This window comes from Sorex araneus, chromosome 9 (assembly GCF_027595985.1).
Source record: "Sorex araneus isolate mSorAra2 chromosome 9, mSorAra2.pri, whole genome shotgun sequence".
Lineage (NCBI taxonomy): Eukaryota > Metazoa > Chordata > Mammalia > Eulipotyphla > Soricidae > Sorex > Sorex araneus.
In genome coordinates, this window is record NC_073310.1 from 24,764,923 (window position 1) to 24,780,978 (window position 16,056).

Below are 16,056 nucleotides of genomic sequence, written 5' to 3' on the forward strand. Positions count from 1 at the left end.
AATAGTCAAACACCAATCCCAGCACCATTACTCCTTCACACCAACATATTTTGGATGGTTCCATCCTGAAGCCCAATTCTTGCCCCAAAGCAGAACCAAAATAATATATTTTGTATTTGTTATGAAAAACCCCTGAAAATGCTACAAAAAGTATCCTTAGAGGAAAGAGGGTGAAGATTGTTGTATTTCACCCAGGGGCCATTAAGCCCTTCTATAAGAGATTATTAATATGTTATTAAAGATTGAGCCTTGCGTTTATACACACACACACACACACACACACACACACATATATATATATATATATATATATACATATATATCTGAAAAAAAAAGTATTTCCCTCTAAGATCGGTTGCCTACTACTTTGAACTCCATTAAATGTGGTGCGGTATGGGTAGAGTGTGTGGTATGAAGTGTCCAGGAATAGATACATTTGTGGGTGAGGCTCGGCCTGAGTGTGTGGAAAGCGGCCGTGAGCAGGGTGGTAGTTGAGTTCTGGAGGTTTCTGGCTGCTGGGGGTTGGGTCCCTTGGGGCGGGGAGAGGTCTTACTTGCCCCGCTCTGGGGTGCCCCAAGTGAAACAGCCTGGTGTGGGTTCCTCAGCATGGTTATGGTGAGTATTATATTATGCTAGGACACGTGATCTGGAAGGTGGCCAATTAGGAGATTATCTGTACTATGGACAATTTTTACATTTTGATTATATTATATTCCAAAAACATTAATTAAAATGCCCTGGGTCAAGTTAAGATTGCAAAATAAGTTCAGTTTAGCTTTTATCATATAACCAAATTATTTTGTGTGCTCAGTTTTTACTAAGCTGGTTACATAATTTTTGTTTATTTTTAAATGAGTGATATCATGGAGCACCTGGGTACTGTCAATATTTGTCTGGATGAGTCAAAAAAGTTTGGAGATATAGTGAATCTGATTGAATCTGGCAATACCAAGGGCCAACAGATTTGCATAGTGAGCACAGGGTCCATTTAGTGCAAGTTTAAGAGCACAAAACCTCACACATGCAAGATATGCACTCCACTCCTTGTAGATTTCTTCTAGGCCCTGAATTTTTTATTGATTTTAACTATTTTTTCTGCAAAATGATTTTTTCATGTAAATTTGAAGGGTAAGACAAAAGCATCTTTGAGAAATATTATTTTGCCTACCATATGGGGGATGCGTTTGTATTTGTTTTTTATTTTTTCCATTTATTTGACTTTCATGCAGTCAACTGTACATTTTATAGTAAAGCAGATAAGAGTAGGACTTAGTTTAATGGAATATAAAAATTAATTTTGGATCACATCAGCATAACCACAGTATATCAATACATCCTAACCCCTACCATGTTAACACATAACCAGCATAAAGTTCTTTATGAGTTTTTTACACCATACTTTCATCATGCTCAATTGTTGAATTCTGGTATGTTTTTACTTGAAAGCATGTCTACGTTTGGACTAACCTCATTTCAAGGATGCTATAGTGATGGTAGCTAATGGCTTCATATTGTACAAAGTGGGTTTATATATCACTTTCAAGTGTCTCTTGACATTAGCATTCATCACAGACTCTGCAAGACCATTAAAGTTTATGTTGATGGAACTCAGAAGTTAATTCTTTAGTTGGTACTAATGAGAGGTAGAAAAATGTCAATTTTTCCTCCTAGGTCCAATATTGTCTTAAAACTATACTTTCTGTGTGCTTCACAATTTGTATTGATTCTTCTCTCCGTATCTTAAATACATACAGTGATGTAGTTTTAATGGAGGCATCGTTCCTCCACTTTGGGAATGTAAAACCTAGTGATATGTGGTCATTGATCAGCTAAAATTCCCACCTTTACTTATTTTTATAGATTTATGAAGTCCTTCTTAGTAAAATATATCTTTTAAATCCACATGTAGATGCTATAGGTCACTTCTTAAAGTTAGCTGTTTTATCCATGATAAAGATATGCAAATACCTGGATATGTGATAATACCTTCAATAATGTTCCATGGATTCTCTCTAAATGTGACTCTTCTTCAGGATCCTCTAATCACCAAACCTATAACTTGGTCTTTTTGTCATGTACTTTATACTTAGTTGACTATAGCTTACTATTGTTTACCCATTAAATGTTGACATGTAGGTATTTTATTGTCTTCAAGTCCAGAGAGAACTGAAAGTGCAGCGAAATAAAACTCTAAGTGGATAATCTTGTAAACACTGCATGTAATTTTTAAGCTATCACTGTATCACTGTCATCCCATTGATCGTCGATCTGCTCGAGTGCGGCCAGTAACGTCTGCATTCCTCTTGGCCCTGAGATTTTAGAAGCCTCTCTTTACTCATCCTTCCCAACAGTGCTGCATTAGAGGCTCTTCGGGGTAAGGGAATGAGCCCCATCATTGTTACTGCTTTCATCATCATCATCATCATCATCATCATCATCATCATCATCATCATCATCATCATCCCCCTCGAATTTCTTGATTGGTCTCAGTAACGTCTCCATTTGTCCAAGCCCTGAGATTTTAGAAGCCTCTCTTTACTCGTCCTTCCAACGATGCTGTACTGGAGGCTTTTTCAGGGTCAGGGGAATGAGACCCAGCTTGTTACTGGTTTTGGCATATTAATACACCACGGGGACCTTGCGAGGAGGCTCTCCCATGTGGGCAGGAAACTCCCAGTAGTTTGCCAGGTTCTCCCAGAGGGAGAAATAGGCTATAAGAAGTAGGCTATGAGGCTTCCGGGGACTTGGTTTTAAGTCTCTGGATGCTGGCCACTGACAAGATTACACGACGATGCTGGGGGCAGTCCCTGGGTGTGACTGCCTAGCTACTGGGAAATGGGAAATTTGGGCGGAGGAGGCCCAGTCCTGATCCGAGCAGGCTTGGAGATCAGCCCTGGGTCCCACACACCTGAGTTCCTCTGCCGATTCCTTCATGCGTGAGGCTCATCCGAATATGTGGAGATGGGTCTTGAGCATGGCTGTGGCTAGGCTCCAGAGGTCTTCGGCCGCCAGGAGCTCTGCTCAGGGTGGGGAGGGAAGTTGGAGCCCATCCCCTCCGAGGAGGCCCCTGGGAAGACAGCCAGGTGCGCAGGAAAGAAACTCTCTACATTGCTCTCTTCCAGGAGCTTGTTTTTAAGTCTCTGGATGCTGGCCATTGACAGCTTTGGGCATATATTACTGCTTTGGGTATATGAGTATGCCCCAGGGAGCATGCCAGGCTCTCCCATTCGGGCAGGAAACTCTTAGTAGCTTGCCAGGTTCTCTGAGAGGGAGAACTAGGCTATAAGATGTCTTGTGAATGCGGCTGCGTGCTTCCGGGGGCTTGGTTTTAGTCTCTGAATGTTGGCTGTTGATGGGATTACACGGCACTGGGGGGCAGTTTCTGGGTATGACTGCCTAGCTACTGGAAAATGAGGGATCTGGGTGGAAGAGGCCCAGTCCTGATCCGAGCAGGCTTGGAGATCTCAGCCCCGGGTCCTGCACACTTGGGTTCCTCTGCTGGTTCCTTCATGTGTGAGGCTTGTCCAAGCATGTGGAGAGGGGCCTTGAGCATGGCTGTGGCTGGGTTCTGGAGGTCTTTGGCTGCCAGGGCTCTGCTGGGGGCAGGGAGGGAAACTCAACCTGACCCCTCCGAGGGGCCCAGGTGAAGACAGGCAGGCGCGGGGGCAAGAGACTGTATAATTTTGTGACTTAAATCCCTCCTAAGGAGCATCCTCATTTAAAGTGAATTGTGTATGTGCTATGTATGCATATATATATGCATATATATACATATACATAACCGAAAATGCTGATTTTTGTGCACAGTATTCTATAAAATATTATGTAATTAAAAAACCTAGTCAATTGAAAAAATTAGATTGGAACTAATGGAAACTACAATAATCATTGTGGGATTTGATGCGTATTCAAAAATTGTAATAATTACTATACAGTGTCCTGGTAATATATTCCAAGACAGTTCTCTCCAATAGCACTTTATAAAATAAAGAAAATGTTTGTGCTGCCCAATACATTAACCAGTACCAACATGTGACTTTTGAATATTCAAAGTATGCCAACACGAAAGCATATAGGATTTTGAATTTTATTAATTTTAATTAATATTGATGCTAGTTTAAATAGCCATATATGACTTTATCCAGTAGAATACTGAACCATATAATAAAATTTGGATCACTTCAGCTAATTAAAATAATTAGCTGTTTATAGTAGCATAAGAGAATTTAAAAAATTCAAACATCAGTTCACAAGTTTTAATATTCAGGGAAACTTTTAGTACCTATCAATTAATAAAATTAGGGCATTTCTGAATAAATTTCGCTTATACCAAGAGACTCATGTAGAGGATGCATGTTGTTTTCTTTTTTTCTTTTTGGGTCACACCCGACTATGCACAGAGATTACTCCTGGCTCTGCATTCAGGAATTAGTCCTGGCAGTGCTCGGGAGACCATATGGGATGCTGGGAATTGAACCTGGGTCGGCCACGTGCAAGGCAAATGCCCTACTTGCTGTGCTATCGCTCCAGCCCCATGGATGCACGTTTTTTATCATAAAATAACTTTTGTAATTAAATAGTTTATCATTTGAACATTAGTGCCACACAAAGCACGTCTATTCCCTACTATAATATGTTAATACAACACTTTTGAGGTGGGGAGATGTCATAACCAGCTGGTACTCCCTCTCAGAGAGCCTGGCAAGCTGCCTGTAGCATATTCGATATGCCAAAAACAGTAACAAGTCTCACAATGGAGACATTACTGGTGCCCACTCAAGTAAATCAATGTACAATGGGAAGACAGTGCTACTCAGGATTTACTCCCAATTCTTTTATTAGGGTTTTCTTTCTCTCTTTCTTTGTGAGTCCTGCTAGAGATTTATCAATCTTGTTAATTTTCTCAAAGAGCTAGTTCTGGGTTTTATCAATCTTTTGGATTTTTTGGGGGGGGGCTTTCATCTCGTTAATTTCTGCTCTAATTATTTTCTGCTCTAATTCCTTCCTCCTGCCTGGTTTGGTTCCCTTTTGTTGATCATTCTCCAAGATTTTAAACTGTGAGATTAGATTTCTTGTGTGGACTTGCTCTTTCTTCCTGAGAAATGCTTGTAAGAGCTATAAACTTTCCTCTTAACACAGCTTTTGCTGTAGCCCATAAATCTGGTGACGCATGTCTTCATTCTTGTTTATTAACAGGAATCTTTTGATTTCCTCTTTGATTTCCTTTCTAAGCCACTCATTGTTTAGTAGTGAGCTCTTTAGTCCCAGGTGTTTGATTTGAATTTCTGTTTGTGTGTGTGTGATTCACTTCTATTTTCAGTGCATCATGGTTTGAAAAGATAGTTGATCATCATGGTTTGAAAAGATAGTTGATACAATCTCTATCTCCTTAATTTTATGGAGTAATATTTTGTGGCCCAGCATATGGTCTATCTTTGAGAATGTACCATGTGCACTTGAGAATAAAATAACATAATATATGACTGACATCCAAGGACAGTAGAGACAAAGGCCTGAAGATTTCTCCATGGTTGGAAACCTGCCTCATGAGCTGGGTGCGGCGGGGGGAGGAAGTTGGAATATAGAATGAATCACAAGTCAATGATGGTTAGAGGTACAGCTTGGGATGGGAGATGTGTGCTGAAAGTAGATAAGGACCAAACACAATGTCCTCTCAGTATCTTTATTGCAAACCATAGTGCCCAAAAGTAGAGAGAGGGTAAGAAGGAAACTATCAGCCATAGAGGCAGGGGTAAGGATGGAATGAGAGGGGAGTGGATACTGGGAACATTGGTCGTGGAAAATGTACACTGGTGGAGGGATTTGCCTTCTATCGTTGTATAACTGAAACTCAAACATGAAAGTTTTCTAACTACATCTCAAGGTGATTCAATAATAAAAAAAATGAAGACCTTTTTATTTATTTAGTTTTGGGGTTGCACCCAGTGGTACACTAGGCTTACTCTTGGCTTTGCACTCAGGAATCACTCCTGGCAGTGATTGGGGGACTTTGTGGGGTCAGGAATGGAACCTAGATCTGCTGCATGCAAGGCAAGTGATCGGTATGATTTTTCAGCCACTAAAATATATTATTTTTAATATAATCTCTGTTAAATGCTGAGGGTTTTGTGACAAAGACACAATATTTTCAATCTCCCCAAGTCTCATCTCATTGAAAATTCCATTTTTTTCACTTTTGATAACTTAGAGCCTATGATTTGTTTTCTTAACTCACAGTACCCAACAGCCTAGTACATGCCAAGTTTTGTTCCTATATATTCTAAATTCTAAAAAATGCTACATAACACAGATGCAAAAAAAGTCCTGGTTCAATCTACTTCTGTGTTCTCTTGCTTAGTCAAGGACTATAGTTGAAAAGTTTGCCTTTGTTTTTCACTTTTAATTTGTTCATTCAACCATTCATTCAATTAAGATTTTTTATTTAATAAATTGCATTGAATAGAGTGTCACATATATTGCATGATCAATTATTTTGTTGCTTCATTTACTTCTTATTTTTATCAATTGAACTATATATTAATAAATTAAACTTTTATAAAATGAATGAGAAGAGAGAGATTTATATATGATTAAAGTAGAGTGAAAGGGGATTAAATAATAGCCCAGGTGAGTCACACATTTAGCAAGCTAAAACTAAACCGAGATTAATTCCTGAACTCATATACTTATTCCATAACAACACCTTGCCTTTGCAAATATGTTGCTTAGTACAGTATTTGACAAATATCATGTCAAAGAATTTGTAGCTATTACCAATAATAGTAGAAAAAAATTACTCTCTTACTCCACATATGTATTGTCTCAGTAATACGGGATTTGTTACTATTATGTCCCTCCTTAGACTTTCTTAGAGAATCTTTTTTTTTCAGCCACATTTACTGTATCACTGTCATCCCCGTTGTTCATCGATTTGCTCGAGCAGGCACCAATAATGTCTCCACATTACTGCTGCCATAATTCTAGCTAATTTCAAGTTCTCTGGGGAAAAAATTACATTTCACTATTATTTTTTCTTATATTTAAATAAGAGGAGCTGTGCTTCAGCTGTGATTCCTCTGCCCCTCTCGGAGGGCCCCGCAAGCTACCAAGGGTATCTTGCCTCCATGGCAGAGCCTGGCAAGCTACCCGTAGCATATTGGATATTGCCAAAACATAACATCAAGTCTCACAATGGAGATGTTACTGGTCCTGCTTGAGCAAATCGATGAGCAATGGGATGACAGTGATGCAGTGATTTAAATAAGAAACACCTGGGTTGTTTCCAGGTTTTGGCTATTGTGAACAGTGCTGCAATGAACATATAGGTACAGATGTGGAGTATAGAAAACATAACATGAGGCTGATACACAAGGACAGTGAATACAAGGGCCAGGAGGACTGGCCCCTAGTTGGAAGTCAGCTTTATGAGCAGAGGGGCGAAGGCAGATAGAATAGAGATGGTATCACTAAGAAAATGATGGCTGGAGAAATCAGTCAGGATGGGAGATGTGTGCCGAAAGTACATAATGGACCAAACATGTGACCTCTCAGTGTTTGTGTTGCAAGCCATAATGCCCAAAAGTTGAGAGAGTATGGGGAATATTGTCTGCCATGGAGGCAGGGGGAGGGTGGGAAAGGGGGGGTATACCGGGGATATTGGTGGTGGGAAATGTGCACTGGTGGAAGGATGGGTGTTTGATCATTGTGTGATTGTAACCCAAGCATGAAAGCTTGTAACTATCTCACGGTAATTTAATAAAATTGAATGAATAAATAAATAAATAAGAAACACCATTTAATGCATGTTTATTGTGATCTTCTCTCTGCTTCAGTTTTTGGGAGTATGATGAGAATGGGTTTAAAAGCTCACAGAAAGTGTTTATGTATGTGCGTGTATTTGTATGTAGCTTCATCTGCATCTGATGCCATATGGTTTCCCCAATTCCAAATCAATGTGCTTGTATCAGAAAGAGATACCCCCATAATTTAAATAAATGAAGAGAATTGTATATCTACTTAGAGTTATAGCAATGCTAATATTAGGGTTAGTAAAGTTTTGTAAAACAAGAGTTTTGCTAAATTTTACTAATAATATCTATTTTAAAATTTAAATTTAATTAATTTTCATAAGCATGTTACAGGTGTTTAATATGTCACCTTGGGATAAAAATAAAGATATTTCTTAGGTTTTGTCTTATTTGTCCTGTGAAAATTTTATCTTAAGAACCTTTTAATGAATTGTCAAGTTCTCAATTTGTTATATATGAGCAACTTTTTCTCAAGGATTGCAATAAAAATGATTTGTGAATAACATCATCAGTATGCAGATGAGCATTAGCAATAGCTTTGTATATCAGAAGTCAATCAATGTTGGGTCATTTCATTAACAGGATATTAAGACGTTTGCTCCCATTATCATAACATTTCATCTGATCTTATCTAAATAGTGAATTAAAGTAATTAAAATTCTTCTCCCCTGTAGTAGAAGTCATGCAGAAAACATATCTGATTAAAATTAATGCTGAAATATTGCCGATATTTTGAATGAGTATTGATGTAAAATTGCAATCTAGTTTAAACAATAACTAAAATACTGAGTCAAAATTTTTAGACACCTTACTTAAAAGATAATGCTTTCTCTTGTAAATCAAGAATTTTGCTAAATTTTACTAATCATAACTTTTTAAAAGTTTAAGTTTAATTAATTTTCATAAGCATATTGCCGATGTGTTATATGTCATCTTGATAGACCTAAAAATTTGCTTTATTTCCCATGCAACTGTCATGATAACAGTCATTCATAAAATTAATTTTTAAAAAGTGCTTTGTTCTAATGAATAAAATTCCAGTAAATTTAAGTCTGTTTGACCATTTGAGCCATCAACTGTGCTATAGAATCAGATTATTTCTTTTACCCCTCTCATTCCAAACAAATAGTTTATAGGCTTATAAAATGAACATACAAACATTCTCATACATTTTTCCTTATGTGGAAAGAATACAAAGTGGAAATATGACATGAAAGTCAGAGGATATAAGAAAAAAATCACAGACTTAAAACATTCTCATTCTAAACCTTAGATGAATTTTAACTTACATAAACAGAATGATAGTAACAGATTATTTCTGAGAGAGATATAAAGGTAAAGGTGGCCTGAAATTAGGGCTATAAAAATAAAGGAAACCATACTTATTCTAATCTGAAAGTGTAATAAACATGCAAGTATTCATAATAAATTTTTATGGAAGTGTAGCTACATGTAGTTATAATACTTATGTTAATTAGTCTGCATGTTCACATTCTAACAGGAATATCTGTCTGGGAAATAAACACAATATAAGAAACTGAGGTAACCAAGGATTCAAACAATAGAATCTGAATACTTTTAAGGAATTGTGTTAAAATTTTAAATATATCATCAAAATATGCCATAAAGAAAAGTGTCAAATGTGTATAATGTGTTCGAAAATTATTTTATTAGACTGTGAACAATTTGTTTTAGTTTTCAATGATGCAATTAGATAACTTTTATAATTTAAAATGTTATTTTTCATAAAATATTAATTTATTAGTAACCAAAACCTGTTGTTCTCACAATGGTACTTTATATTGCTAAACTAAAAGTCATTTTATTTAAAAATAATATTAGTATTCATATCTCATTCTAGGTAAAATATTTTAAAATGTTTTATTTTGACTTTTTTGGGGGGCAGAACCTCCAAAGAATTTGGGAACCGAGGGGCCAACCTTGTTGACCCCTTAACCCCCTAGATCAATGGTTCAGTGCTAAGGCCCAAAGAAACATTGCTATTTTAACCTGTGGTTCCAGGAACTACCAGAATCACTTGGGCAGTGCTCAGAGGATCTGGGGTCATACGTGGCAGTGCTCAGAGCTCTTTTGATCTATTCCCATGATGCTCAGGAGACTATATGGGGTGAGGATTGAGCTCTGCAGTGAGCTCTATAAAACATGCACCCTAAGCCAAGTACTATCTCTGTTATGACTATCACACTTTTGCTATTTCTTTCTTTTTAAAAAAATTATTTATTTACTGGCTTTTGGGTCATACGCAGCAATGCTCAGGGCTTACTCCTGGCTCTGTGCTCAGGAATTACTCCTGGCGGTGCTCAGGGTACTATATGCGATACCAAGGATCGAACGCAGGTTGGTCAGGTACAAGGCAAATGCCCTACCCGAGGAACTATTGCTCTGACCCCCAGTTTTGCTATTTCATTGAAAGAAATCTGCTGACTTCTTTTTCATTCAATTTGTATTTGCTCCTTTCAGCTTCATAACATAGCATTTCTGTTCTAACTCTAAATTTAGAATTCCACCTTTGTTGGAGTCTCTACCACCACTAATGATCTTTCTTTATTTTCTGGTTTGACAACTGAGGGGTGTAAAGAAAACACAGAAATAGGCAAATGCATAGAACATATTCTCTCAGCATAAGCCATACTATCTTTGCAATTTTTTTAAAGTAAATACTGGAAAGGTTTGATTGAATTAAGTCATTGAATTGTTAGAAGTTCATCAATTTCTCAAATATTTTCAAGAAATAATCAGGCTATCCCATAAGTTTAGTTCACTTATTATCTTAGACAATTGTACATAAGAAAGCAGAATTGAAGAGTAGGAAGTCATTTTAGAAATCAAAATTTCAGAGGGACTGGCTATATTTATCAAGACACAAGGCAAACAAATTATGACTTGTATATCTTGATTCCAAGACAATTGTTTTTATAATGTAGATTATTTTGTGTGTTTTGATTACAATTTGATGTATCCTGACATAATTTAGAACAAATTCAATGACAAAATAAAACTCCAAAGAATTTAACAGACTTTATACATTAGTGAACTTCAATTATTATATTTTGTCAGTATAACAAATAAATATTCACATAGTGGAAATTGTACTATGTAAAGAACAGTGATTTGAAATCATTCATGGGACCAAACATCAAATTCCTACTTTACCAGTGGCATTTCTATGTGAAGCATTTACTTTCTTTAAGTTCCAGTTCTCTACTCTCTCAAAGACTTGTGACCCTTATGACCCTTATGACACTTTTTTTGTCTTGTACAACCTTGACACATAGTTAATAATCAAATCATAAGATTTTCTTTTCTCATGACATTTTAGAAGAGCACATGCCTAATACCTTTACAATGAGTAATCAAAACTATTAATTCAAATTGTACATTAGTCCTGGTAAATCTGTGAAACATTTCATCCTTGTGATTGCAGAAGCATAATAAGAAAAAACAAGAATATTTTTAATTACCCAATGAGGAAAGTAATTAAATTTGAGAGGAGTTAATATTATTGGGTTAATATTTTATTGTCAGCTTCATTAACATAGCCTTTTAATGACTTCCAAGTTATAACTATAAAATAAGAAATTACAAATTTCCTGTATAACTTTAGTGGTGAAATATCAAAGAGGACAATATAAATGTTATTGTGCCTCTCCTTATTTATTAGTGTCAAATCATAGTGCTAGAGGGCCCTAATACTCCCTCTAAGCCTCAAATCAAAAGCTCCACTATGAGTTTTAAAATTATATTAAAGCTAGAATACTTAAGATATCCTTCAATTGTTCCTTAAATAAAGGTTTTCTGAAATTCTAAACTAAGTAATTGCACTATTAAATCAACTATAAGTTGAATGCCTATTCACAGGTGTTAAATATATTTGATTTGTTCATTTATTCAACTTATAACAAATTTTCAAATTTTATTGCTTTTAATTTTTCCTCTCTTCATCCAAATTTTCTTTAGAAACTAAAATTAATGTGGTGTACCTGAAATACAAAAAGTACATTCATTTTATTGCCACAAATAAGCTCATAGCTGAGTAGCTTGGGTCTATTTATTACTAAGCACATTCTTAGAAAGGAATTGATTATTATGACTGATCATGGATTTAAATAATGCCTGGAGAGACTGAGGTTCATAATGCAAGACCTAGTCATTACATCTACTGGAGGAAGACACTGTTTTTTTCTAATATTTTCATTAATATTGCTAAAGATCAAAACTAATAAAAATAATTGGTACCTAATAGTGGATTGCTGCAATTTTACTATTATGATTTTCCTGATTAAAAATCATGTAGATACTATATTGTATACTCTCTTGTAGATACTATATTTAAATAAGCTATTATGGGCTTTTGATTTCCAACACCAATCCCACCACCTGAATGACCTTCTTTCCACCATCGTACCCATTTTCCCAATCACCCCCCAACACTGCCCTTCTACCAGACACAAGATAAAGAGTTTTATATTACTTTTTACAATCAAATAGCTAAAGGAATTATCAAAAATACTTCAGTCAAAAGAAAGTTGTGAAAAATGTCATATCTCACCATGGGTTGTTAAGTCGGTCTGAGGATTTACTAAATCTGTCTTTTCTATTTCAGCTTTGGTGTTTTTTGTTAGTTGAATTTAGTTGGCTTCTACTTATTTTCTTATCTAATTTGGTATTTGAGAATTTGGAGTAGGTCCAAAAAATTCCACTTGTGCAAGGTGAAGTCACAGCCCGCCTCCTTCCTGGGTGGGGCCCAGAGTTTTGAGCCAAGGGAAGGGGTGTGTCCCTGAATTTCAGCTGCTTGTATTGCATTTTCTCAAAATTTAGGTCATGGATCTGAAGAGCAGGGCCAGTGGGTGAGTTGACATGGTGGCCACCATGTTTCATTTTCAAACATTTCCTCAGTTACAGTTTATGTTTGTTTCAAAGTATCACCGTCAACCTTTACCTATATGCTCATGTGGTTTCTCAAATAACACTTCCATCTCAAACATTCTGTATAATCATGGTTATGATATTGCATCAATGATACTATTCTCAGAGGAGGATTTAATTGATGATACAGGAATACATCTATATATTTTCAAAGCAGTTCACAAAAAAGGGAATGAGACATAAATAAACTCTTAGTATGAAACACTAATGTCCCAATTAGGTCCTGAGCATCATTTGGTTACTTGAGAACTGCTCCATCTCTGACATTATCAAGAAACAACTATTTACCGTGGAATAACTAACAACATTAAAATAAACCCAACACCTTTCGTGTTTTGTGACCCTTAGAATCAAATTATTACTCATTTATAATGTTATTAAAGTGCTTTATTTTTAAATTAGTCCACTTTAAATGTACCCCTAATAAAAATAGTTTAGATTCTTTCCAATATTTTATAAAACCAGAACTCATTGGCATTTCTCAGACACTACTTCAAACTAAAGGATTAAGGAATTTCTCTTATGCAGTCTTTTGACTGCTAGTGATGTCCTCACATTTCCCAGAGTTTTATGCTATGCTGAAAAATTTGCCTCTTTAAAACCCCAGATATGCTCAAGTTGTACAAGTAGTGCAGGCTTCATATTGGCTCTTTTGGAAACTCAATTCCGAATGAGATCTCTCATCTTCCTGTAGACTGGATTCAGTTTCTTCCCTTTGAAATCATTTGTTATGTTTAAGTGGGGAAAATGAAGGTTTATTAGAATAGTTATTCATTTAGAGATAAAGTAAAAGCCATTAGCTAATGTGATATAGTGACAGATTTTTGCTACATTGATTCTTTTTGCTATAAAAGCCACTACGTGATACTGAAATATCCCTGAATTTACTAGGTTGTGTATGATTCAGGTCTTTGCTCTACTGATATAAATAATACATCTGTCCTTTCTTAATATATGTGCATTAAATCTTTTTCCTAGGAATGTCAGGAAAGTAAATGAGCTTCGCATTCAGGCTATTGAACTAGAGTGGAGTAAAAGATTAAAAAGTAAGAATATAGGGGCTGGAGGTACAGCACAGCGGGTAGAACATGCAGCCAACCCGAGTTCAATTCCCAGCATCCCATATGGTCCCCTGAGCACCGCCAGGAGAAATTTCTGAGTGCAGAGCCAGGAGTAACCCCTGTGCATCACTGGGTGTGACCCAAAAAGAAAAACAAAAAAAAAGTAAGAATATGAGTATACACATATATTATTTATTGAGGTGAGAAAATATCAAACTTTAGTCATTTTATTTAGTAACACTCATGTATTGCTTTGTGTTTCTAATACTAACAATATTTAGGCTTAGGTGAAAGGTATTCTTTACTCGGATAGAATCAAGATCATTGCTGAATCCAACTTTTGTTTCTAGCTACCGGATGGAACACCTTGTATCCCCGTGACATATCATCTTTCTGTAGATTACATTGGGTTCCTTTTTTGTGAAACATATTTGTTAAGGTTCAAATAATATAGTCACTATAGCATTTAAGTAATATTTAGTTTCATTGTAAAGTTTTTTTTTCATATTTTGGTTATTTGGTGACTATACCAGAGGTGCTCAGGGCTTCCTCCTGGCTCTGTGCTCAGATATCAAGGCTAGCAGTGCTGAGTGAACCATATGGGATGATGGGGAATGAGCCTAGGTCAGTCACGTGCAAGGGAAGCACCCTTTATGATGTGCTATTGCTCCGACCCAAGATTCTATTTCTTTAAATATTTATCATCTTGCAGTATTTAAGCGATCAAGGTCAATGCTCAAGATCTTTTTGTTTTCACTTGTCACATTTTGATGATTTTTATAGTGTAAAAGGAAGTACCATGGCTAAGTCCAAAGTCAATGAACTTGAAGTAATGAACCATAATTGATCAAAAGACAAATAGTCAAGAAGGTTTACCCTTGGTAGACACATGTGCTTGACTGCTTCTAGCCCTCTCCTTCCTGACAGCCAGCAAAATTTATCTCTAAAGCCAAATAAAATCCTTGTACACACCTTAAAACATAGGCAGTTAGTAAACAGATCTCCTGGATATAGAGACCTGCTACGCTCCTCTGCCTGCAATACCCCAGTCCCTACTGTGTCCGATACATATTTCAATGCTTTAAGTGCCTTCCACAAGCCCCTAACTAACCAGGCCCTACTGCTTCTTGCCACTGTCACCACCACCACCAGCTCTCACAGTCAGAAGCCCCAGTTAACCTCCCATAAATCAACTGAAGAACTGAGAGTCTTGGTTCCAGTAACTATCTATCTCAATGACACAGAAGACAGCACATTGCTCATAGCTAAGGTAGTAACACCCAATTCTGGGCAGCCTATACACACCAGCACGCACCCTGCAGCAAGCCCAAGTAACCCAATGCCAAAAGTAGATCCACAGCATCTCACTGAGCGAGCACATGCTGGTACGGAACAGAAGACTGACTGTCATGCACCAAAGCCAAATAGGATTAGAAGTCCTACCCACAGCACTGTGCCACCAAATCGGGCAGCTGAGTGTAGGCCACCACAAAAGATGGACACCTTGAATGAACAGCTCAGGAAACCACAGGAAATTCTGTTCAGACACATCAACTGGTGTGACCTGTGTAAGATAAAATTCTCAGCACTTGGAGAAATAGTAATTATGGCAATCTACCACAATATGTCAAATAGGTTCACTGAACAAGAGGGAAAATTTTCAAATATAAGAAAAAGTTAATATCAAAAATATAGAATGAATGCAAATCACCAAAACAAAAACATACCACCAGAGAAAACTAACAGGAGGGAGAAATATTGCTCAGTAGGCTGGGTTCAGGTTTGTATGTAGGAAGCCTGGGCTCAGTCTCCAGAACTGCCAGGTCCAGGAGTCAGACACACACACACACACACACACACACACACACACACACACACACACACACACACCCCTGAATGTAATTGAATAGCAATAAGGTTTATCTTGTCAAAGCTTGTGTATCTACAGAGAGTACACAGGTATCGTGCTTATTACCTTGCTAGCATTATTTTGGTCCCCTGAGCACCACCAGGGGTAACTTCTGAGACAGACCCAGGAACAGCTTCTGGACATGCCAGGTTTGCCCTCCAATCCCAATAATTTAACTAAACTAAATTTAAATAGCATATTATGTAGGAGTCATCTCACAAAAAGTCATGTAGATGGATGACAGATACATGAAAATAGATTCTGTTGTTTAGCATTATAGAAAAGAAAGAACATGACAGTATGTTAGCACACACCAGATAGAATGACTATG